Raw genomic sequence first — 24,572 nt, 5'->3', positions numbered from 1 at the left:
GAAGAGTCTTTTTTTTTTTTTTTTTATTGAAAAGGCTTTCACTATTTCTTTCAGGATTTTTTGCAATGGCTTACTCCTGGGATAAAATGCAGAAGGCAAGAAAACAAACAAAAACAAAAAAAGGCAAGAAAACTTCCAGGAGAAGCATAGTCCCCTATCTGTGGAAAGCAGAGGCCTACTTTATGGTAGAGCTGCCTTTACCAGGACACCTGAAGCTCAGAAAATCATGGTAGCTGTTGGGAAGTTCCAAGAGGAGAGAATGGGGCATCGGTGTCCAATAGACAGCACTTGCCCTCAGCAGCCCATTCCCTCCCCAACCAAGTTTGGGAAAACTCAGCAGAAAGCACAAGTGCAGGCCCAGGCACAGCCTGTCCCCGGGTTTCCTTTCAACTACAAGGTTCCCGCTGGTAAGGAGACAAATATCAGGTCCTGCCAGCAAGAAGCTGTCTTTGCTGGCCAAGGCCTTACTGGAAGTAACAGACAGCTCAGAAACAAGGACACACAGCCCCAGAAAGTTGTGGCATTTAAGGAGCAGCTACCACATCAGAGGTATCCCCTCTCCATGCCCCTCAAGGAGCCTGCGCCACACCCAAAGGCCACCTATGGGCATAAGGCCTCCAGCCACTCTCAAAATTCCTGAAGGCACTGTGTGCAGAGACGCGTGTCTACTGTTTAGATAGAAAACCCTTCTTCAGAATTTCCAGTGAGAGGGTTTTGGGGGGCATTTCCTACCCCAATATAATCCCTTGTGAGGAATAAATGTTTCTCTAATAAAGTCAGGTCTGTTCTGTGTACTGTCTTGGGAGCATGGGTTTTGGGTAACTCAGTTCAGCTGTTACTGATTGCTTCCTTCGGCTTCTAAAAGGTGACCAGTCTCCTGGACCTCTTGGGAAATATGTATCAAGTGCCCCCAAATGCCCATTTCCTCTCTGATGAAGATGCACTCTCTCTCCTGTCCCATGGCTTAGACTTACTGAAAATGTATAGCAGCTCACACCTCTCCCCTCATTGAATGTTTTACACACTTTACAGAAAGTCTATATCTGAGGAGGATCAAAGACAGATATCGTTTTCAGAAAATAATGATTAAGCCACTTTATTTCTTCACCGTTACTGTGTTACAGTAGCTTAATCATTTGGAAGTCAGTGATCAGAGGATCCCACAGGTGGATGAACTCTGAATGGGAGTGTTTTTTTAGGGGGAGGGGGTTGTTGTTTGGGTTGATCTTGGGCTTGTTGGGGTAGAATTAAAGAATACCCTAGATGATGTTGAAGAATCTGTCCTGTGAGTCACATTAAACCCTGACATTGAGGTTTCCCACTGGAAGTGCTTCCCTTCCCTGGGTGTTTCTTCAGGCTGCTGGACTGAGGATGTTTTTTGCAGAACAAAAGCATCACTTAGCTGTTAGTGGTAGGAATGTTGACTGAAGGCAGCAACCACCTTCTAGGATAAGACACCCTTGAAGAAGTGAAAAGGTGAAAGAGGGACCTTGCTGGTAGAACAAAAGTTTGTCTAATCATCCCCTTCACAGGACCCTGTCCCTCTCTCCTCCTTCCTCAGTCTGATCCAGAAACCACCACTTGAGGCAGACTAGAGCCTGGCACAGCCTACCGATGCCTTATACCAAAAAGGCATGGTTCTGTTCCTTGAGTATGCAAGCAATACCTGCAGGCTGTCAGGCATGGCATCCCCTTTGGGGGAAGGTGATCTTGGTGCCTGCCTTCCATCCACGCTCAATGACAATATATAAGATACGGCCTTTACTATGGCTAGGATGGCAGTATGCCACCTTCAATATTCACGGCCTTAGTGGAGCCATGGTAGCTCTTCCCCAAAAGACGTGCAACTTATGAACCAGAGGTAAGTTCTAGACTGTGTACCAGGATACAGATGTTTGGAGGCTTATCATGGAACTCAATGGAATGGTTATTTGGTGGGGGGGGGGGGGTCCATGATGGCACACATTCCCACACAACAGGGCTCTGGAGGGAAGGCAACTCCACCTCAGACTGGGACTCAAAAATGGGGTGAGTGTGCTAGAGAACACCTGAGGTAGTCTTCTGGACAGACTCAGGACTGCTCAGGGTTAAAACAAAAAAATGTCCATGACCTCTCTCACTACCATACTTGTAGCTTCTTGTCCAGGTTATCATTGACCCTACACTATTTGAATGTTGTGGTCACAGAAAGAATGCATGTTTGATGCTGTGGAGGCCCTGAGGGGGATAATAAAGTGGGAAGGGGCCCTGGGCAGGGAGCCTGAAGAGGTGAGGAAGGGGGTACAGGAGGCTCTAACATCTATGCTGACAGACCAGCTAGTAACCCCACCTGCTGATTCCTATATAATCTCATTTTAGAGTCCATTATGGCCAAACCAGTGCACTTTGTGCCACCCTATAGAGCTTATCAGGAATACTACTGCCATCAGGAATCCTATAGTCTGACATTCTGTCCTCCTGCCTCATGCCCCTGTCCTTCCAGCTTATGTGTCCCTGCTAATTTTTCTACTCCACCTCATCCACTTTCCACTTCTTGCCTATCCAGCAAGGCCTTATTCTTCCTTTCCTCGCTGATGGCTTGTCGGGTAACCAACATTTAAAAAGCACCAGTCCAGCATAGGAAATAGAGTCCATGGTACTGGAACAGTGTTATCTGGTGACAGATGGTAGCTGCAGTTGTGGTGAGCACAGCACAGCATAGAGTTGCATACCTGACACTAATGTGATATTGTATCAACCATTCTTCAATTAAAAAACAAAACAAAAAAAACCAAAACAGGCTCTAGTACAAGTGAATGACCCCATCTAATTCCCTTCAGTCCTTCCTGTCTGGCAAAATCCTGTCTCTCTGCCTTTTTAAGAAATGCCTTTCTGTATGTAACTGATTATTGTTGGATTAAATCTCCCATGTCAAAACTGAGTCTACTCACAACTGAGTCTACTGATGTCACATGAAATTCAGCCCCAGCACTACCTGGAAATCATTCATTCATTCCACAAATACTTATCCGAGACCTACTAACTTGAACAAAATAAATGGCGTTAGGTCACTATTTCCTTAGTACATTCTCTCCTCAGTGTTCTCAGATCTAAGTTATTTTATTTTACTTTTAATTTCATTTGAGAGAGAGCATGAGCACAATCAGGGGGACTGGCGGAGGTAGAAGGAGAAGCAGGCTTTCTGCCAAGCAAGGAGCAGGACTCAATCCCAGGACACAAGGGTCATCACCTGAACTGAAGGCAGATTCCCAACTGAGAGACACCCAGGTGGCCCTCATATCTATTTTCAATTTCCTTTACTTTCCTCAAAATTAGGCCATCTTCACTTGTTCAGCAGATGTGCTGGATCACAGCTCACAGAGGAGCAAGAAAGCAGTGATGGAGTTTCTCACAAAACAAAACAAAAGAAACCCAAATCTTTCCAAAAAATATCTCCCCATTCTTCATTTTCCTCTTCCTGTTATATGGAAAGAGGTTTCCTTCCCAATCTCAAAGGAAATACACTTTCTTAATGTCTTTATTGAGAGAGAGCTAACTTCTTGTCTTGATGGGCTGATCTACCCTTGCCAGGTCTCCTTCTGACCCCTCCTCCCTGTCCTTATGAGGCGCCCAACATCATCTTTTTAATGGTTTTTACTACAGAAATGTTTAACCTTGTCCAAGGGCACACAGAACAATATAACTTCCCACATATCTGCCACCCAATTTGCACTATTATCATTGGGCGGGTGTGATACACTGTGATTAAAGTGCAAAGGCCCAGTAAAACACCTTGCCATGCATCTCTGAGACATATGCTATGTGTTCATGTTAAAGCTCCCACATTTCCTGGATGTTTATCACCTGTGCTACACACTTATTCACAAAAGGTGTATGCAGCATTGGTGACAAAAAGGCACTGGGCTTTAGAGGCTTTGGTAATCAGTTCTGCTCTGCCTTATAGTCAACCCTGAGAAGCCATTTGAGTGAATTTCTCAACCCCACAGAAAACGTAATCTTACGGAGCAAATTCAGGGCAGAATTTCACTGTCCTTTAATCACTCAGTAACTGTAATATGCAAAAATATATAGAAGAACACCATATATGTTGTTAAAGACTTGACATTGTGTGTTTTCAATATTTAGAAGAAAAATATGTCCTGTCACTTTTCAAATAAACTACTGTGTTTCACCTATAATGGAGTAGATCAAACACTCCCCTCTTTCCCAAAATGGCATTAAAAGTAAAAGATTAGATGAAAACTGCTCAATATCATTAACCATCAGAAAAATGCAAATCAAAATCAGTATTTGCCAAAATTTCACACCCCCAAGGATGGCTAAAATCAAAAAGAATACAAATGTTGGTGGGAATGTGGAGAAATTAGGACCCCCACACAATGTTGGTGAGAATGAAAAATGGTACAGCAATTTTAGAAAACAGTATGGCAGTTGCTCAAAATGTTAGACATAGGCTGAACGAACATAGGACCCAGCAGTTCCACTCCTTGGTATATACTCACGAGAAATGAAAACATAGGTCTACACAAAAGCTTGTAAACAGGGGTGCCTGGGTGGCTCAATGGGTTAAAGCCTCTGTCTTTGGCTCAGGTCATGATCCCAGGGTCCTGGGATCGAGCCCCGCATCAGACTCTCTGGTCAGCGGGGAGCCTGCTTCCTCCTCTCTCTATCTGCCTGCCTCTCTGCCTGCTTGTGATCTCTGTCTGTCAAATAAATAAATAAAGATCTTAAAAAAAAAATCTTATAAACAAACGTTCGTAGTTATCTTATGAAAAGGTCAAAAGATGGAAACAATCCAAACATCTGTCAACTGAGAAATGGATAAATAAAATATAACATATCCTTATGATATAATATTTTTTGGAATAAAAAAGCCCAATCCATGCCACAAGAGGGATGAACCTTGAAAACATGTTAAATGAAAGAAGCCAGTCACTAATGACCACATATGTCTCCATTCACATGAAATATCCAGAATAGGGAAATCTAGAAGCAGAAAGGAGTTCATCTTAGAGCCAGAGGGAGGAGGGGAGAGGAGAATAATAGCAAAAGGTTGCAGATTTGTTTCTCTTAAGTCATGACAACATTTTAAAATTCACTGCTGTGAAGCATATACTGAAAATCAAGGAATTATACATGTTAATTGGGTGAATTTTATGATATGTGAGCTGTATTTCAATAAAGATTTTAAAACAAAGTATTTAAAAATAAATGCTTAAAGATGACAAGAAGGGAAGCATAAAGGCCAAAGGTTGTCAACACATTTTTGGAAGATGGAAGTCTGGTGGAGGACTGGTAACTGACTAGCAGAGCAAACAAAGAACTGACAAATCAATTCACACTGCAAAACCCAGGAGAGGAGCAACCAGGTGGCACTAGAGAAAAAGGAAATTAGGTGTTCCGTGTTAGTAAACAATGTTGATGTTGAATTTTTGTTCTTTGTTGTTTGTTTTATATTGTATATAATTTCTAAAATTTTTTTTTAGTTGGGGTGCTCTTTGCCAAATTTGTAAAACCTTGTTGAAATGTTAGCATGTTTCAAATGTGCAGAGAAGATTCCACGTTTCTTGCATTGGACAAAACTTGAGACAACTGTTTTAAAGTTGGCATTGCACACATCTGGGGTTGGGGTATGGTGGAGGCAGTAGCTTCTGGAATCAAAGCAAGAAGTCTCAAAGGTTGGGTTAAATTTATTTTAAAAATATATTTGAAAATAAAGTTGTGGAAAAGTCACATAGATGGTAAAGCCATATACCCTTTATCCAGATTTACCTATTAAGATTTTGATCTGTTTACAATCTCTCTCTCCTTTTCTCCTTCCCCTTCTCTCTCTATAGGAAAACATATATATGCCTATGTAAACTGTGCATGCATTCTTAAATATTTGAGAATACATTTCATGCATCATGCACCTTCTCCCTGAATATTTCATAGTGTATTTCTTATTAAAAAGAATATTCTCTGACAGCACAGTTTTCTCCTTCGGTAAATTTCACGTTGATGTAAGACTTTTAACTATTTCCCCCACTCAAATTCCATTTCTATCATCAAGTAATGTCCTGTATGTGTGTGTGTGTGTGTAAACCTCCTTACAGGATTTAGTCTAGAGTCACATACTACATCCAGTTGCTGAGAATCTTTAGTTTCCTTTAATTGGGATCAGTTTCTCAGCCTCTTTTAGAACAAGGCCAGGTTTGAAAAATCAATTCCATGTGCCATATTTATAACCCCTTCACACCTGGAAATTTTTTGGGGTGGAGCTTATCTTGCTCAGACTTTAAAGTATGTTTTTATAATTGTGAGTCATAGGGGCCTATTCAAAAACAATTCCAGAAATTCAAAGATATGTGGAAGGATTTTTTCTTAACAGACATACGTCCTGTAGTCAAGGGAGGTATGTGAAGTGGGGTGGGCTTGAAGTCTACTTTCCTTTGGGAGAGACAATGGTGAAGCTGTGGACACAGGTTAAGAGGGAAAAGAAGGCTGTCATTACTGGCAAACCCTCGTCATATGGGAGGGAAAGGATTGGGTGTCTAGGGCCAAGACTGATTCATCAGCGAGGGAATGTAGGCAGGTCAAGTAAGGAAATGATACAGGGCTTAATTTCAACTGTTTATAATCTAAATAATGAAGCCATAATGGTTTCAACTATTAAATGACTAGGTACATGGGGAGAAGAAATAAATACATATAACCATCAACAATAATGACATTATCATTTAAAATTGGTAGAGATGACAATAAGGTATTTTGGTGAAAAGGTAAGGTAGAAGGTATATGGGAAAAACACTTTTCATGGAAGAAATAAACATAGGTGTCATTCAAAAAACCAAAAGGTATTGCTAGGTATAGTTACAGTTGCGCTCATTAGACATTATGATAGAGGAGCCTACCTCCTAAATCAAGGTGAGTTTGGTCTGCTGTGATGCAGCACACTTGCTCTGTAAGATAAAGGAACCTTTAAAAATGTTGGGAGGAAAAGGGGGACTTGACAGAGAGGAAAGAGGGAGCATCAGGGCAAGACACTATACCTGTGGTAGAGAACCTATAGGGCATGAATAGCCTAAGATGGATTTGGGGAAATGAAAGAATTACTAAAAGTTTTTAAATTGTTTTCCTCAGTTCCATGGATATGTTGTGCCCTTGTCTCCCTCTTGGTCATGCTTTCTGTTCCTTGGTACAGGCTATTCTGCTTTCTCATGCTTTTCAGTGAACCTTTTGAATACTTTTGAGGAGCTATGAGGGTGGGGCTACTTTTGAGAAGCTATGAGGGTGGGGCTGCTGAGTCTATTTCTGGTTTCATACAGGTTAAAATGCTTGAGGGAGAGCTGCAGCTGAAGGCAGAGTAGATCTTGAGAATGTAAATCCTGGGGTAGAGCAAACCTTTAGAGATGAATTGAGGTCCAAAGTGAGATCACCAAGCAGTGAGAAGGGTCTCAGGTGATATCAGGGTAACAGGGGACCGAGAACATTTCACTGAGGTAAATATATGATATGTGACTAGGTGGAGAAGGAAGGTAGGCTGGAGGCATCTAACAGGCCAGGAAGGATGGACACATCTGCTGGGCTGGATAGTGGGGGAAGCGTTGCATGTGAGTTTCTCTCTCCTGTGCTGTCTCCTTCCCAACACTCAGTTATCTTTGGTGTCTGAACTAAAGCCCTGTGATGTGGGCCTGGAACTCTAGTCTAGCACATGGATTCTCCATGCTCAGCTGCCTGAGGCAGGAGTGCATTTTCAGTGATGTGAATCATCTTTGTCTGAGAAGCCTTATTGCACCATGGCTGAACTCCAGTTACACTTGCTCAGTCTTCCCATCATTGCCTTCCTGGGTTGGGTGGGGTTCCTCCTCCTGGTGCTGTGCTACTGAAAGAGGAAACTGTGTTTAGCAGTATTTTGGAAATAGAAATTCAATCAGGTAAGTAAAGTCTCTCAGAGATACTAAATCTTTCTTTCCAAATAGATGAATTCAAAACAACTTCGAAATGATGTTTTTGCTGAATCTTAGAAATACTAAGTAGTTTGTTTTTTAATTCTATTCTATTTTATTTTATGAGTCTCTATGCTCAGTGTAGAGCCCAAGACAGGGCTTGAACTCATGACCCTCAGATTAAGACCTGAACTGAGACCAAGAGCCAGACGCTTAACCAATTGAGCCACCTAAGCACCCCTTCAGTTGTATTTTAATTTTCATTTGGTTTAAAATATTTATTTTCTTTTGAGTCTTGCTTGGCCTGTGTATTAGTAGTGTGTCATTTAATCTAATCTAAACATATTGGGATTTCCAGCTATCTTTCTGTAGTTGATTCCTAGTTTAGGTCTATTATGGTCTGAAAACATACTGTGTGTAATTTCTATTTTATATTTGTTAAGGTGTGTTTTGTGGCCTTGAATATGGTCCATCTTAGCGCACATTCCATGTGAGCTTGAAAAGTATGTGTATTCTGTGGTTGGATGAGGTATTCTATAAATGTCAATTAGAGCAAGTTGATTGATAATGTTGTTTGGGGCAACTATATCTTTACTGGTTTTCTGCCTGCTGAATCTGTCAATTTCTGATAATGGCTGTTGAAATCTCCAACAATAACAGTGGATTCATCCATTTTTTCTTGCAGTTGTACCAGTTTTTGGCTCACATATTTTGACACTATGTTGTTACATGTGTACCTGTTAAAGAGTGTTCTGTCTTCTTGGAGAATTGACCTCTTTTGTTGTTGTGTAATGCTCTTCTTTACCCCTGGTAATTTTCCTTGTTGTGAAGTTTGTTTTGTCCAAAAGTAATAGAGTGACTCCTGTTTTCTTTTCATTAGTGTTAGCATGGCACATTTTTCTCTGTCCCTTTGCTTTTAATCTATCTGTATCTTTGTATTTAATGTGGGTATTTTATAGGCAACATATAATTGGGTCTTGTTTTGGGGTTTTTTTTTTTTGTTGTTTGTTTGTTTGTTTTGTTTTTAATCTTCTCTGACAGTCTCCTCTTTTAATTGGTGAATTTAGACCACTTCCATTGAGTGATTTTTAAATATAGTTGGATTAATATCTCTCCCTTGTCCATACTATTTGCTATTCATTATACCTATCCTTTCCCTCTTTCTCTGTTTTTTTTTTTTCTGGTTTTAAACAAGCATTATATATAATTCTATTTTCTCACTTTTGTTAGTCTATCAATTATTATGTTTAAAAATATTTTAGTGGTTATCCTAGAGTTTGTAACTACTATAAGCCCACTTTCATATAATGTTATATCACTTCATAGATAGTGCAGGAGTGTCCAATTCCTCCTGTCCCTTGTAACATTGATGCCATTCATTTCATTTATCCATATACTATAATCACCCAACACATTATCATTATTATTATTAGGTCAAATGAGAATAAGATGAATGAAAGTTTTATTTGACCCTGATTCATTCCTTCTCTTCCTTTCCTTTATGTAGGTCTGAGTTATTTCCCTTCTTGCCAAAGAACTTCTTTTAACATTTATGCAGGGCAGGTCTGTTGGTGATGAATTCCCTGTTTTGTTTGTCTAAGTTTTTATTTCTCTTTTATTTTTGCAGGATAATATCAATAGATATAAAATTTTGGATTGGTGGTTGTTTCTTTCAACACTAAACATTTCACTCCAATCTCCTACTTTCATGGTTTATGATAGTAGGTCATGATTCTTGAGTTTTTTTCCTCTAGAAGTAGTGTTTCTATTTCCCTTTGGATTCTTTCAAAGTTTATCTTTTGTTTTCCTATAGTTTGAATATGATATGTCCAGGTATAGACTTTTTTAGTATTTCCCTGCTTGGTGTATTTTGAACTTTCACAATGTATCATGAATCTGTTATTAATATTGGAAATTATTTGGCCATTAAAACCTCAAAAATTTTTTCTGTTCTGTCTTCTTCTGGTATTCCAATTACATATATATTACACAGTTTGAAACTCAATTCTTTGATATTCTAGATTTTAGGATTAAGAAAATTCTTTTTCTCTTTGTATTTCAGTTTGGCAAGTTTTTACTGACATTTATGCAGACTCACATATCTTTCCTTGACTGTATGCAACCTATAGATAATTCAATCACAGGCATTGTTCATTTGTCATACTGATTTTGTTTTCTAGTATTTCCTTTGATTCTTTTGTAGAATTTCCTTCTCTCAGCTTACATACATCATCTGCTTTTGTATGCCGTCTACCTTTTCCATTAGAGCCCTTATCATAATGATCGTGGTTACTTTAGCTTCCACATATGAGAATTCTGAAATGTGTCATTTATGAATCTGTACACCTGATGCTTGGTTTGTCTTAATAGTTTGCTTTTTCCTGCCTTTTAGCATGTCTTGTAATTTTTCTTTGAAAGCCAAAAATAATGTATTGGGTAATCGGAACTGAAATAAAGAGACCATTAATGTGAAATCTTATGTTAATCTGGTTAGGTGTTGGGGTGTGTTTAATATTTACTGTAGCTATACCTATCAGAGGCTGCCGTTTCCTCTAGTGTCCTTGTTTTTGTCTCCCCTAGTGTCTTTAGGTTTCCCTAAATCTCCCTAAATAAAACCTATACCTTGTAGCTCTTTTTAGCTGTGATCCTGTTCCTACACCAGAGCTGTCAATACTGTAGTAAGGTGTCAGGCAAAGGGATATGATTAATCATCATCTTTTAATGATGGCCTTATGTTCCTGGATTGTGATGTTCACTAGTGTTTCAGAGATTTTTGTTTTGTTTTGTTCCACTCTTTGGATGAGAGAGGAAACCTAGAGGCGGTGGCTGTAGTTGGGTAATTGACCTTCTCCCATGGGGCATAATGCTGTGGTAGGCTTTTCCCCTCTGAGTAGGCTTCCTTTATAGAAAACACTCTGGGAATATTTCACAATGTTTTCAAAATGGTTACCTATCTCCCTAACCCTATTCTTACTGGCCAGAAAATGCCAGAAAACATTTGGGGGGCAAGTAGCTCTTTATTATGAAAACAAGGTTGGGTTCCTAGTAATAAAACCCATATAAGTGGGGGGCTCCCATCAGACTGTGACTCCAGGAATTTATCACTGTCATGCTAGGCCATATGCATTCTCCAGCAAATTGTTAAAGTTTCTAAGTGTTCCTACCAGGAGCAGAGTGTTGAGCCTTCAGTGCTTTCTATTTCAGGTAAGCTAATCTTAGGTATGATTTTCCGCATTGATACTCTCTGGAGATTTGAGGTAGTGGTTTGTCACTATCATTCCAAGAAAAGTCATTCATTATTAGTCTGTTCAGTTTTTCAGTCTGTTCAATCCAGAGGTTGTCCTTCAGAGAATGGATTCTTTGTTTTCCTGTTCCATTTCCCAGATTTCTAAATGCTTTTGATAGGGCTAGAGAAATACCTAAAATAGGAAGTCTTAAGAGAACAGACACCCGTTCTTCTAGGAAAAGAGGCCTGGCAGGGGTAAGGGTTAAGGAAGGACTAAGGTTTCTCCCTGAAACTCACAGTCTATCTGGGTATGGTGACGGATCTTGGTTAAAATCCCAAATACAGGGATTCTGTAGTCCTGAATTGGGTTATTTTGAGAGTAGGAGGTCTGTGTAAGAGACTGTGTAAGGTCTGTGTAAGTTTCCCAGAAGCTGATTGTGAGTCACATTCCCATGTCCAGCATCACTCGATCAAGCCTTCCTTCATGCTGGGCTGATCAGGAGAACACTGCTAAACCTCTAAGAAGACAGTGGGGTCTAAGCTATGACCTGGGATATAGGGTCCTACCTGAGGCAGCATAGATGTGAGTGTTGGGTTTCATTTTCTATGTCCTCATTGAACAAAGGACTTCTGACTGAGAGTATCAAGTGTGGACCTCCCAGACAAAATCCTCCTCTGAGTTTTTCAAAGAAGTAAATATTGACAATACTTTATCACCTTAAAAACTGAAAAAAGCAAGGAACACGAAGTTCTATTAATTAAAGTCCTACTATTCTTGGATAAAGAATGTCTCCATTTCTGAAAGAAGATTTAGACATGGGTCCCAACCCCCCTCATTCTTTTTTATTTTTGTTCTAACATCAGGGCAGAGCCAAGAGGAGGAGAAAAGGTGGGACTCTGAAAGGTAAGGGTCTGCCTATTCCACCTGAACTCTCCAAGGGTGATCCTTGCTGTTCTCTCCATAAGGGCTCAGGTCCATGATCTCAGAGGATGCCAGCTGCTAGACACTTTCCCTCTCAGAAAACAGAGGCCCAAGAAGAGAGGCTCATGGAAAGGTAGTCAGATCACAAAACCCTTCTCAGATTCCCTGATCTGACCATTACTGAGCATGAAGAAGTGATGGATCTGGACAATGGGTGTTGCCCATTAGATGGCAATGTGAGATGTCAAGAGTCAGAATATCTGTCTCCTGACTTTGTGAAAGACTTGTGACATCATGGCTACTCAATTTCCTCTTTGAGATGACCATTGACCTATGATCCACGTAGGATGGTTTTCAGTATTACATAGCATAGATAATATGTATAAAAGCCCATTGTGAATGATAGAACAATATAAGTCTTATTATTATTAGCATTGACCACGTGACCTTATATCCTAATTCTTGGAGCTCTGCAAGTCCAATCTACCAAGAGTATCATGTAAAGGACACTCTACTTAGCTTCTTATAAGATCTTTTGCTTCTATCTTCATCTATCTCCTGGTTTCCCAGGCTGGAGAACTTGCCAGAGTCAAGTAGAAGAGGTAAGAAATGTGCTTTCTCTTCTACAAAGGTAACTAAACATTACTTTTTTTTTTTTTTTCCTGTACCTCCCTTTTAAGCAGAGTCTTTGAACCTCTAGAGCCTCAGGGAAGCCTGGAATTGACATGGGATGGAAACTCCTCAGAGTTAGAATTTGAAAGTCCTGGGGATGTGAATGTGGGGGACTACCTTTGCCAGGGTCACTCATATTTGTTCTGGTCCTGACTGCAGCTTTGTACCTCCTGTCTCCCACAGCCCCCTAGGTGGCATCATGATACCATCCACTTTTGTCAACTGTTATGTTGAGACTCCCTCTGTGATGTGTGTAATACCACAACTGCTTAGATGGATCAGCTGCTGTTCCCTGAGGCTCTGGAAGATGCTGCTCCCTCTGTTATCCCCTTGGCTTCCACCCCTCCTGTGACTGACTCATCATAAACTTCATCCCCTGACTTCTCAGTAGTCTGCCCAGGAGACCTAATACCAGCCCCTTTGTCTGAGCCTTCTCTACCAGTCCCCACCATCTTCTCACCTAACCCAATGACCCCTTTAGCTGATTTTTTCTTACCCTCACACCCTGGTCACTCTCTGCTACTAGAGTCAAAAGCCTTGGATTCTCAGTTTCCAGTGAGCCATTCCATATCCCATCCCCTTGCCATTCCCCCTTTCAAACTATATGACATTCAGAAAGGAGATTCTCTTGTCCAACCAGAGGCTACTTAACCTCTAAATACCATCTCTGCTCTTAACCCCACCATTTCACAAGATATAAACCTCTTACCAAATCTGTCTCAGACAAGGAATCCCACTGATTCATTTGCTTGTCATCATGTTCCACCAACTGTTTCGCCACTGCCAAACTGCCCTTTGTGACTCAATCCAAACCGACTTCCATTTCATTGAACCATGTTCCTGAGAAGTCATCTCTAGAGAGCCCTGGTGGGTTGTCCACTAATGTCCCAATAATCAGACATAGTGATTCTTCAAGTCTGTCAAGTTCAGATTTCTCCTCCTGGCAGGCTCATGCCAAGAACATGTTCCTCCCCACATTATCACACTCCAGTTCTCAGCAAGAGCAAGTCTACCTCCATCAACCAGAAACCTATCTCTGGAGAAACTCTGCTACTAAGCACAATGAGGCCAGTGGAATTTCTTTCCCTGACTTTAACTCCCAGGCCCTCTTGGAGAGACAATGGCTTTCTGATGTTAGAGAAGAAAGCAGGAGGGGCCATTTTCCAAACAAATGTGGTCAAAATACCAATGGACGTCTTTGGGGAATTTGTTGCAGCCATTTGATGTACAGTTCACTACAGCCCACAAAACTGGCTGGAACACTGAAGACAAACCAGATCAGCTCTCTATCAACAGTTCCTCTATATCAAGGCTTTGGCAGGGAACTTGCTTCAGAAATATACCCAGCACTTCCAAGGTCTTCTTTCTTTACAGAGTGAGTCCTTCATAGCCACTGTCCTATTTTCTAGTAGTACGTCCCCACTAGAGTGTCACACTGTCTTATTCAAGGAATTCATAATATCTCTGCTATCAAAATGCAAGCATCTCCATCACTTCCTTATTCCCAATCCCTTGCTCTCCCTGGTGTACATCCCCAGGCCTTATCTCAAACCCTGCCCCAATCTTAGCCTCCATCTTTCACTCAGGTGAAAACCCAGGCCTATTTTCAGTCCTGCCTCCCATCTTCTTCTTCATCCCAGATTAGGACTATGCAGTGTCTTTCCATAGATCCAAGAATGAGTCAGACCCTCATATCTTTTTGGAAAATCAACACCTGAAATGGCACATATTGCAGAAGTAACAGAAAGTTTGTAGGGTTTAGTCCCTGTGTTCCAGAAATCTCAAGAAACCATTTGTCTGAGATGGGGGAGGAGTCAAGATGGCGGAGAAGTAGCAGGCTGAGACTACTTCAGCTAGCAGGAGATCAGCTAGATAGCTTATCTAAATATTGCAAACACCTACAAATCCATCAGCAGATTGAAGAGAAGAAGAACAGCAATTCTAGAAACAGAAAAACAACCACTTTCTGAAAGTTTATCTAATATATATATATTTTTTTCTTTTTTATACTTTCCTTTATTCATTTTCTTTTTTAAATTCTTTTCTTTCTTTTTTATTTTTTTTTTCTCTTTCTTTCTTTCTGAACGTCTTTTTATCCACTTTCTCCCCCCTCACTATTTTGGATCTCTTCTGATTTAGTTAAAGCATATTTTCCTGGGGTTGTTGCACCCTTTTAGTATTTTACTTGCACCTTCATATACTCTAATCTGGACAAAATGACAAGGTGGAAAAATTCACAAAAAAAAAAAAAAAAAAAAAAAAGAACAAGAGGCAGTACCCAAGGCTAGGGACATAATCAATACAGACATTGGTAATATGTCAGGTCTAGAGTTCAGAATGACAATTCTCAAGGTTCTAGCTGGGCTCGAAAAAGGCATGGAAGACATTAGAGAAACCCATTCGGGAGATATAAAAGACCTTTCTGGAGAAATAAAAGAACTAAAATCTAACCAAGTTGAAATTTAAAAAGTTATTAATGAGGTGCAATAAAAAATGGAGGATCTCACTGCTAGGATAAATGAGGCAGAAGAAAGAATTAGCGATATAGAAGACCAAATGACAGAGAATAAAGAAGCTGAGCAAAAGAGGGACAAACAGCTACTGGACCACGAGGGGAGAATGTGAGAGATAAGTGACACCATAAGATGAAACAACATTAGAATAATTGGGATTCCAGAAGAAGAAAAAAGAGAGGGGGGAGCAGAAGGTATACTGGAGAGAATTATTGGAGAGCATTTCCCCAATATGGCAAAGGGAACAAGCATCAAAATTCAGGAGGTACAGAGAACGCCCCTCAAAATCAATAAGAATAGGCCCACACCCCATCACCTAATAGTAAAATTTACAAGTCTTAGTGACAAAGAGAAAATCCTGAAAGCAGCCCGGGAAAAGAAGTCTGTAACATACAATGGTAAAAATATTAGATTGGCAGCAGACTTATCCACAGAGACCTAGTGGGCCAGAAAGAGCTGGCATGATATATTCAGAGCACTAAACGAGAAAAATATGCAGCCAAGAATACTATATCCAGCTAGGCTATCATTGAAAATAGAAGGAGAGATTAAAAGCTTCCAGGAAAAACAAAAACTGGAAGAATTTACAAACACCAAACCAGCTCCACAGGAAATATTTAAAGGGGTCCTCTAAGCAAAGAGAGAGCCTACAAGTGGTAGATCAGAAAGGAACAGAGACAATATACAGTAAAAGTCACCTTAAAGGCAATGCAATGGCACTAAATTCATAGCTCTCAATAGTGACCCTGAATATTAATGGGCTAAATTCCCCAACAAAAGACACAGGGTATCAGAATGGATAAAAAAACAAAGCCCATCTATATGTTTCCTACAAGAAACTCATTTTAAACCTGAAGACACCTCCATATTTAAAGTGAGGAGGTAGAAAAGAATTTACCATGCTAATGGACATCAGAAGAAAGCAGGAATGGCAATCCTTATATCAGATCAATTCGATTTTAAGCCAAAGACTATAATAAGAGATGAGGAAGGACACTATATCATACTCAAAGGGTCTGTCCAACAAGAAGATCTAACAATTTTAAATATCTATTCCCCCAACATGGGAGCAGCCAACTATATAAACCAATTAATAACAAACTTAAAGAAACACATCAATAATAATACAATAATGGTAGGGGACTTTAACAGTCCCCTCACTGAAATGGACAGATCATCCAAGCAAAAGATAAGCAAGGAAATAAAGGCCACAAACGACACACTGGACCAAATGGACATCACAGATATACTCAGAACATTTCATCCCAAAGCAACAAAATACACATTCTTCTCTAGTGCACCCGGAACATTAACCAGAATAGATCACATCCTCGGTCCTAAATCAGGACTCAACTGGTATCAAAAGATTGGGATCATTCCCTGCATATTTTCAGACCACAATGCTTGAAGCTAGAACTCAACCACAAGAGGAAGTTTGGAAAGAACCCAAATACATGGAGACTAAACAGCATCCTTCTAAAGAATGAGTGGGTCAACCAGGAAATTAAAGAAGAATTGAAAAAAATCATGGAAACAAATGATAATGAAAACACAATGGTTCAAAATCTGTGGAACACAACAAAGGCAGTCCTGAGAGGTAAATATAGAATGGTACACGCCTTTCTCAAGAAACAAGAAAGGTCTCAGGTACACAACCTAACCCTACACCTAAAGGGGCTGGAGAAAGAACAAGAAAGAATTCCTAAACCCAGCAGGAGAAGAGAAAGCATAAAGATCAGAGCAGAAATCAATGAAATAGAAACCAAAAAAACAATAGAACAAATCAACGAAACTAGGAGCTGGTTCTTTGAAAGAATTAATAAAATTGATAAACCACTGGCCAGACTTATCAAAAAGAAAAGAGAAAGAACCCAAATAAATAAAATCATGAATGAAAGAGGAGAGATCACAACTAACACCAAAGAAATACAATTATAAGAACATACTATGAGCAACTCTACGCCAACAAATTTGACAATCTGGAAGTAATGGATGCATTCCTAGATACATATAAACTACCACAACTGAACCAGAAAGAAATAGAAAGCCTGAACAGACCCATAACCAGTAAGGAGATTGAAACAGTCATTAAAAATCTCCAAACGGACAAAAGCCCAGGGCCAGACAGCTTTCCGGGGGAATTCTACCAAACATTTAAAGAAGAACTAATTCCTATTCTCCTGAAAATGTTCCAAAAAATAGAAATGGAAGGACAACTTCCAAACTCATTTTATGAGGCCAGCATCACCTTGATCCCAAAACCAGACAAGGATTCCATCAAAGAAGAGAGCTATAGACCAATATCCTTGATGAACACAGATGCAAAAATTCTCACCAAAGTACTAGCCAATAGGATTCAACAGTACATTAAAAGGATTATACACCATGACCAAGTGGGATTTATTCCAGGGCTGCAAGGTGGGATCAACATCCGCAAATCAATCAATGTGATATAACACATCAATAAAAAAAGAACAAGAACCATATGATACTCTCAATAGATGCTGAAAAAGCATTTGACAAAGTACAGCATCCCTTCCTGATCACAACTCTTCAAGTCTAGGGATAGAGGGCACATACCTCAATATTATCAAAGCCATTTATGAAAAACCCACCACAAATATCATTCTCAATGGAGAAAAACTGAAAGCTTTTCCGCTAAGGTCAGGAACATGGCAGGGATATCCATTATCACCACTGCTATTCAATATAGTACTAGAAGTCCTAGCCTCAGCAATCAGACAACAAAAGGAAATTAAAGGCATCCAAATCAGCAAAGAAGAAGTCAAACTGTCACTCTTCTTAGATGCTATGATAATATATGTGGAAAACCCAAAAGACTCCACTCCAAAACTGCTAGAACTTGTACAGGAATTCAGTAAAGTGTCAGGATATAAAATCAATGCACAGAAATCAGTTGCATTTCTCTACACCAACAACAAGACAGAAGAAAGAGAAATTAAGGAGTCAATCCCATTTACAACTGCACCCAAAACCATAAGATACCTAGGAATAAACCTAACCAAAGAGGCACAGAATCTATACTCAGAAAACTATAAAGTACTCATGAAAGAAATTGAGGAAGACACAAAGAAATGGAAAAATGTTCCATGCTCCTGGATTGGAAGAATAAATATTGTGAAAATGTCTATGCTACCTAAAGCAATCTACACATTTAATGCAATTCCTATCAAAGTACCATCCATCTTTTTCAAAGAAATGGAACAAATAATCCTAAAATTTATATGGAACCAGAAAAGACCTCGAATAGCCAAAGGAATATTGAAAAAGAAAGCCAAAGTAGGTGGCGTCACAATTCCGAACTTCAAGCTCTATTACAAAGCTGTCATCATCAAGACAGCATGGTACTGGCACAAAAACAGACACATAGATCAATGGAAGAGAATAGAAAGCCCAGAAATAGACCCTCAACTCTATGGTCAACTAATCTTCGACAAAGCAGGAAAGAATGTCCAGTGGAAAAAAGACAGCCTCTTCAATAAATGGTGTTGGGAAAATTGGACAACCACATGCAGAAAAATGAAATTGGACCATTTCCTTATACCACACACGAAATAGACTCAAAATGGATGAAGGACCTCAATGTGCGAAAGGAATCCATCAAAATCCTTGAGTAGAACACAGGCAGCAACCTCTTCGACCACAACTGCAGCAACATCTTCCTAGGAACATCGCCAAAGGCAAGGGAAGCAAGGGCAAAAATGAAGTATTGGGATTTCATCAAGATCAAAAGCTTTTGCACAGCCAAGGAAACAGTTAACAAAATCAAAAGACAACTGACAGAATGGGAGAAGATATTTGCAAACGACATATCAGATAAAGGACTAGTGTCCAGAATCTATAAAGAACTTAGCAAACTCAACACCCAAAGAACAAATAATCCAATCAAGAAATGGGCAGAGGACATGAACAGACATTTCTGCAAAGAAGACATCCAGATGGCCAACAGACACATGAAAAAGTGCTCCATATCACTCGGCATCAGGGAAATACAAATCAAAACCACAATGAGATACCACCTCACACCAGTCCGAATGACTAAAATGAACAAGTCAGGAAATGACAGATGCTGGCGAGGATGTGGAGAAAGGGGAACCCTCCTACACTGTTGGTGGGAATGCAAGCTGGTGCAGCCACTCTGGAAAACAGAATGGAGGTTCCTCAGAATGTTGAAAATAGAACTGCCCTATGACCCAGCAATTGCACTATTGGGTATTTACCCTAAAGATACAAACGTAGTGATCCAAAGGGGCATGTGCACCCAAATGTTTATAGCAGCAATGTCCACAATAGCCAAACTATGGAAAGAACCTAGATGTCCATCAACAGATGAATGGATCAAGAAGATGTGGTATATATACACAATGGAATACTATGTAGCCATCAAAAGAAATGAAATCTTTCCATTTGCGACAACGTGGATGGAACTAGAGCGTATCACGCTTAGTGAAATAAGTCAAGCGGAGAAAGACAACTATCATATGATCTCCCTGATATGAGGAAGTGCTGATGCAACATGGGGGCTTAAGAGAGTAGGAGAAGAGTAAACGAAACAAGATGGGATTGGGAGGGAGACAAACCATAAGTGACTCTTAATCTCACAAAACAAACTGGGGGTTGCTGTGGGGAGGGGGTTGGGAGAAGGGCGGTGGGGTTATGGACATTTGGGAGGGTATGTGCTTTGGTGAGTGCTGTGAAGTGTGTAAACCTGGCGATTCACAGACCTGTACCCCTGGGGATAAAAATATATGTTTAAAAAAAATTAAAAATTATAAAATTGAAAAAAAAATTAAAAATTAAAAAAAAAAAAAGAAACCACTTGTCTCAAGCTCCCAACCTTCCATTTGTTAGCTGGTCATCCTATGCCTATGTACCAGTCTCCATCTTTCCTGCCAATTTTCATATCACTTGTGAACCCCAGGGGACACTACAGTTACATAGTCCAAGGAAGGTAATCCCACACTGGTGCCTCCATGACTGTAGAAATCTAGAGCCCCTAGCATTGATGGAGCCTCAGCATAAATTAACAGAAATCTCTCAGCAAAAAGGCAGACATGTTAACTCATAATTCTCTGAGCTTCAGGGCCATAGTAGCAGGGATCTAGCAAATACTGAGTTGCATCTCCCTGGAAGGTTCCATGAGAGGGTCCAAACAAAGTTCCAGCTAAGAAGGATATGAGGAGTAATCTTGGATATATCCTGGAGAATAGTCCAGAAGACAGCCCACAAAGGGTCTCAGAAAGGTCTGAGGGCTGCTTTGGAGACAAGTAACTGTGTGTCTTTCAAGGAATCACCCAAGAAATGAATTATTAAATGTCTCAAGGAAGGACACAGACCAGAATCAAATGAAGAGAATTCTTAGATTACTACGAGCAAGAAGTTTTGCGGATCACTGTAGTAGGATTCCTGTAGGTGTTTGTTATTCGTGTGTGGCTGATGACAATACACTGCCTTTCTCTGGGAGTCCCTAGATTGCTACAGAAAACATAGATTCTAAAAAGAATGGTGGGTAGGGTTTACTGCCAGAGCACCACACTAGAGCATTCTTTTCTTGATCCCAGTACATGACAGGTGCTAGAGGCCCATATTATACGATTTTACATGAGGCAAATGTGGGGTCTACTCCTCAGGGTTCTTGAATCCATAAAATTCTGTATGTTGAGAGAAGCCAAAACATGGCCTCTTCCCCAATTTAACTTTCCCTCTTCGGCTATGCATATTTCTGGGGTGGATTCCAAAGCTGAGTTTTTTAAACCCCCTGAGGAAAGCTCTGAAACTTTTTTTGGGAAACAGGATGAGAACAACAAAGTCAGTCCCCCCTGTGGATCATCCTCTCCCCTCTATGTCATCTGTGGGTAATGAAGGATGGGGAGCTGGAAGCCATCACACTCTGACACTGACCATAAGACTGCAGAGTGCATCCAGATAGTTGAGTGGGGCAGCCAGACTTTTCATCCCCTTGCACACAGCATCGGAGCTCGAGTGCGACCCAGTGAGACTGTACAAGACAACACATGTGGCCCAGAGGTGCTCACAAGAAAAGCTGAGGCTGGACATGAGTGCATGCATGAGAATGTGAGTTCCAGTAACAGAGTAGAAATGGAACAGGGCAAAGTGATGGTGGAGGAGAATTTAGAACATTTTGCCATGTCCAACTTATCCAGGGATATATTCAACACCAAGGAGCTCTGTACCCTTTAATCCCAATCTTGGGACATCTTGACAACCAATGAGCTGGGAAGCTCCAAAATGATATATATCAACATAAGTAAAGTAGATCCTGATCACAGAAGTAGATTCCCTGATCACAGAACACCCCTCACCAAAAATATTGGTTTCACAAGATACTAAACTATCAGACCTGAAAGGACAGATCCTAAGTGAGTTAAAGTTTAAACTAGAGAGTGAGGAGCATAACCAGGCTCAAGGATGTCCTACTGACATGCCCCTTCCTTCAAATAGCTTGACTTCCAAGGCTTCACTGACTCAGTCTCAGAGTGTGTGCAGTGGAGACATGGAAGCATCCCAGGTGCTGCACATCCAACTGAAGGACAGCAGAATTAGCATAGAGCAGCAGCAGGAATCCTGGGACTCAAAGCTGGCCTTCTGTAAGGTCCAGCCTATGAACTTCCCACAAAGAAGAAGTGCAAAGAAAGTGAGACCTCAGGATCCCAAAGCAAGAAAATGCAGAAGTAAGGACTCAGGAGTAGGGACATCTGTAGGCAGAGAGGAGTTACTACATTGAGGACAGAAAATGAGAGAGTGCTTCCCCAACTCTGTCATAGAATGAACAGTTTCCTCTTGAACTTACTTCAGAAAAAAGATGAGGCAATTTTTTCAGTGGATCAATTCTAAGAAAAAAATCACAGGGCATCAAGAAAGTCCCCAACAAAAAAGTCAAGTTCATGTCCACCTTAGCGCAGCGCCAAAACTCAATTGAAAATGTGGCTACTTTTGGGAGTGATCAGCTTCCTGAAACTCACAAGCTCACTTGGGAAGGTCCTAGAAGAGAAGCTGACACATATGTATGGATCTGAGGCCTCAGAGTTAAGCCAGTAGCAGGAGGATGTACAGGCCCAAATAGGGCCTGACAAGTGACAACCCTCCAACTGTCAGACTCTCTCTGACCCACAGCAAGAGAAATGGGCAAGTATCAAGTCCTGCAGCCAAGAAGATTCCTGTGCTGACCAGAACCGTCTTACAAGTGTCAGACGGAACAGAGACAGGGTCAGACATCCCCAGAAAGCTGAAGCCTTCAAGGATCAGCTGTTACGCCAGAGTCATCTCCCTTCTTCTCTGGCCTCTGGGGAGTCTGTGCCTCATCCAAGCCCCACCTGTGTGCATCAAGTATGACAGGTCCTTTGGGCCACCAGGGGTGACCCTGATGAAAGTACTGTGTTTAGAGATTTGACTCTTCTACTCAAGCAGAAAATGCTTCTCCAGCACTTCCAGGGAGAAAAATTTCCCTAAAGAAATCATTCAGTCCTTGTTGAGAAAGCTTCACAGTTTTGATGACAGTATATCCTCTGATAAGAACAACCTTCAGTACAACCAAGAATATTAATCCTCCTCAATAAACATTTCTTCTAATTGAGAGTGGTGTTCTCTGTGTGCTACACTGAGACTGGGGCTGGGGCTTGCACTCAGGGAAAGGAAGCAGCGCATTCAACTCCTAATGATTAACTCTTTTGGCTTCTACAAGTGCACCAGTCCCTTGTAAGAAGCCAGACAGTAGCCTTCTCAGTTTTATCCTGGGGTTGTTTATTTGATCCTGCTCTGAAAATCCTATATTTAAAACATTTACAGTTTTTTTTTGTTTTGTTTTTGTTTTGTTTTTTCATAAAAAGTACAAAGAGCTTACTCTGAAAACCTTCAGGACTTCACAAATTATGAGAAAAACCTTCACAGTGTAAAACTTGACTCAAACTCTTTTCATCTGCTCCCAAATTATCTGTTGGGTGGGATGAGTTACTGTCATCTAAGCCTCACCTCCTGGAGGATACTCAGGCTAATTTCATCCCAATGATACCATTTCAACATCATATGTGTATATGGTATAGTTTTTGAGCATGAAGAGAGTACTTCCAGGGTTGTTGCCAGGGACACTGTCATCCTGTATGGTGCCTGTCTTCCCAGACATGCAACATTTTATACCAAGTTTACAGTAATTGAGGGGTTCATTAATTATCTATTGCTGTGTAATGGATATTCCAAAATTTAGTGGCTTAAAAAATACATACTTATTATGTCATGGCTTTTGTGGGTCAGAATTTCAGGCAAGGCCTACCTGGATTTTCTGCTTCAAGGCTGAAATTAAGATGTCAGCTGAGGCTACATTCTTATCTGGAGACTTGAGTGGGGAAGGACCAAATCCTGTACTCATTCACACAGTTGCTGGCAGGATGCAGTTCTTCAAAGTCTTTTGGAGTGAGATCATCAGTACCTTGCTGGCTCTTGGCTGTAGCTCGATGGTTCCTTGTCATGTGGGCTTCTCCAGCATGGCAGCTTACTTCACCAAATCAAGGAGAGAGTCTGCAAACAAGACGGAAGTTGCGATCTTTTGTAAACTAATGGAAATGACATCTCATTACTTTTCCTTTTTTCTATTAGTCAGAGGCAAATCACTAAGTCCGCTTATGCTCAAGGGGAGGCGTAATTACATAAGAGTGTGAACATTAGGGAGTGGGGATGATTGGAATCTTCTTAGAAGTCTTCCTAATGCAAGGGTTTCTTCTTGGACACCCTATTCAGTTTGCTGAAGCAAAAGTGGCCAAAGGTGCCATGTGGATCTTTGTCCTCATTCATATCCAAGTCATCAAGGTCAAAACTGTTTACTGGCTAAATGGAGTGGCAGCTGGAAAGTAAACAGCAAAGAGACTGGAGCATCCAAAGAAGGAAGAAAAGGTGCTGGTGCAGAGAGGTAAAGTTACTATGGGTTCATCCTGAATGGTAAAATAAGCCCTCAGAACCATCTGACTTACCAGTATTCAGACTTAGACAGGAGGAAAAACTAGATGTAATATGGCTCATCCTGGCTCTATCACAGTCTCTCCACTTTGCCCTAGGTTGCAGACCACAGGTTTAAATAAGTAACCTTCAACTTCTGTAGACCTAGCCACACTTATAGAGGAAGGAAACCCTACTGTTCACAAGATTCAAGTTCTGTTCTTATTTATATATTTAATATAGTACATCCATCATTTCAAATTAAATTCTCATAGCTTGAACATCAGAGAGAATGGGTCACCCAATTGATGGAAAAGCGAGTACTAGGGATCTCAGAGTATGTA

The 24,572-nt window shown here is 40.6% G+C and overlaps 2 pseudogenes across 2 annotated transcripts; both read left to right on the top strand.

Annotated features, from left to right (window-relative positions):
• The first annotated feature begins 1,955 nt into the window (after nt 1–1,955).
• LOC309847265 (spermatogenesis-associated protein 31D1-like) lies at nt 1,956–14,590 on the top strand (annotated as a pseudogene). The gene is made up of 3 exons: nt 1,956–2,028; nt 12,647–12,707; nt 12,932–14,590. The product of its transcript is annotated as a spermatogenesis-associated protein 31D1-like (transcript).
• A 374-nt stretch (nt 14,591–14,964) lies between these two features.
• Nucleotides 14,965–24,147, top strand: LOC309847264 (spermatogenesis-associated protein 31D1-like; annotated as a pseudogene). Its single transcript has 4 exons — nt 14,965–14,972; nt 20,095–21,937; nt 22,417–22,629; nt 24,034–24,147. The product of its transcript is annotated as a spermatogenesis-associated protein 31D1-like (transcript).
• Nucleotides 24,148–24,572: the final 425 nt, after the last annotated feature.

Source organism: Mustela nivalis (assembly GCF_964662115.1).
Source record: "Mustela nivalis genome assembly, chromosome: 13".
NCBI classification, from domain to species: Eukaryota; Metazoa; Chordata; class Mammalia; order Carnivora; family Mustelidae; genus Mustela; species Mustela nivalis.
This window is presented reverse-complemented; position numbering and strand designations above follow the sequence as displayed.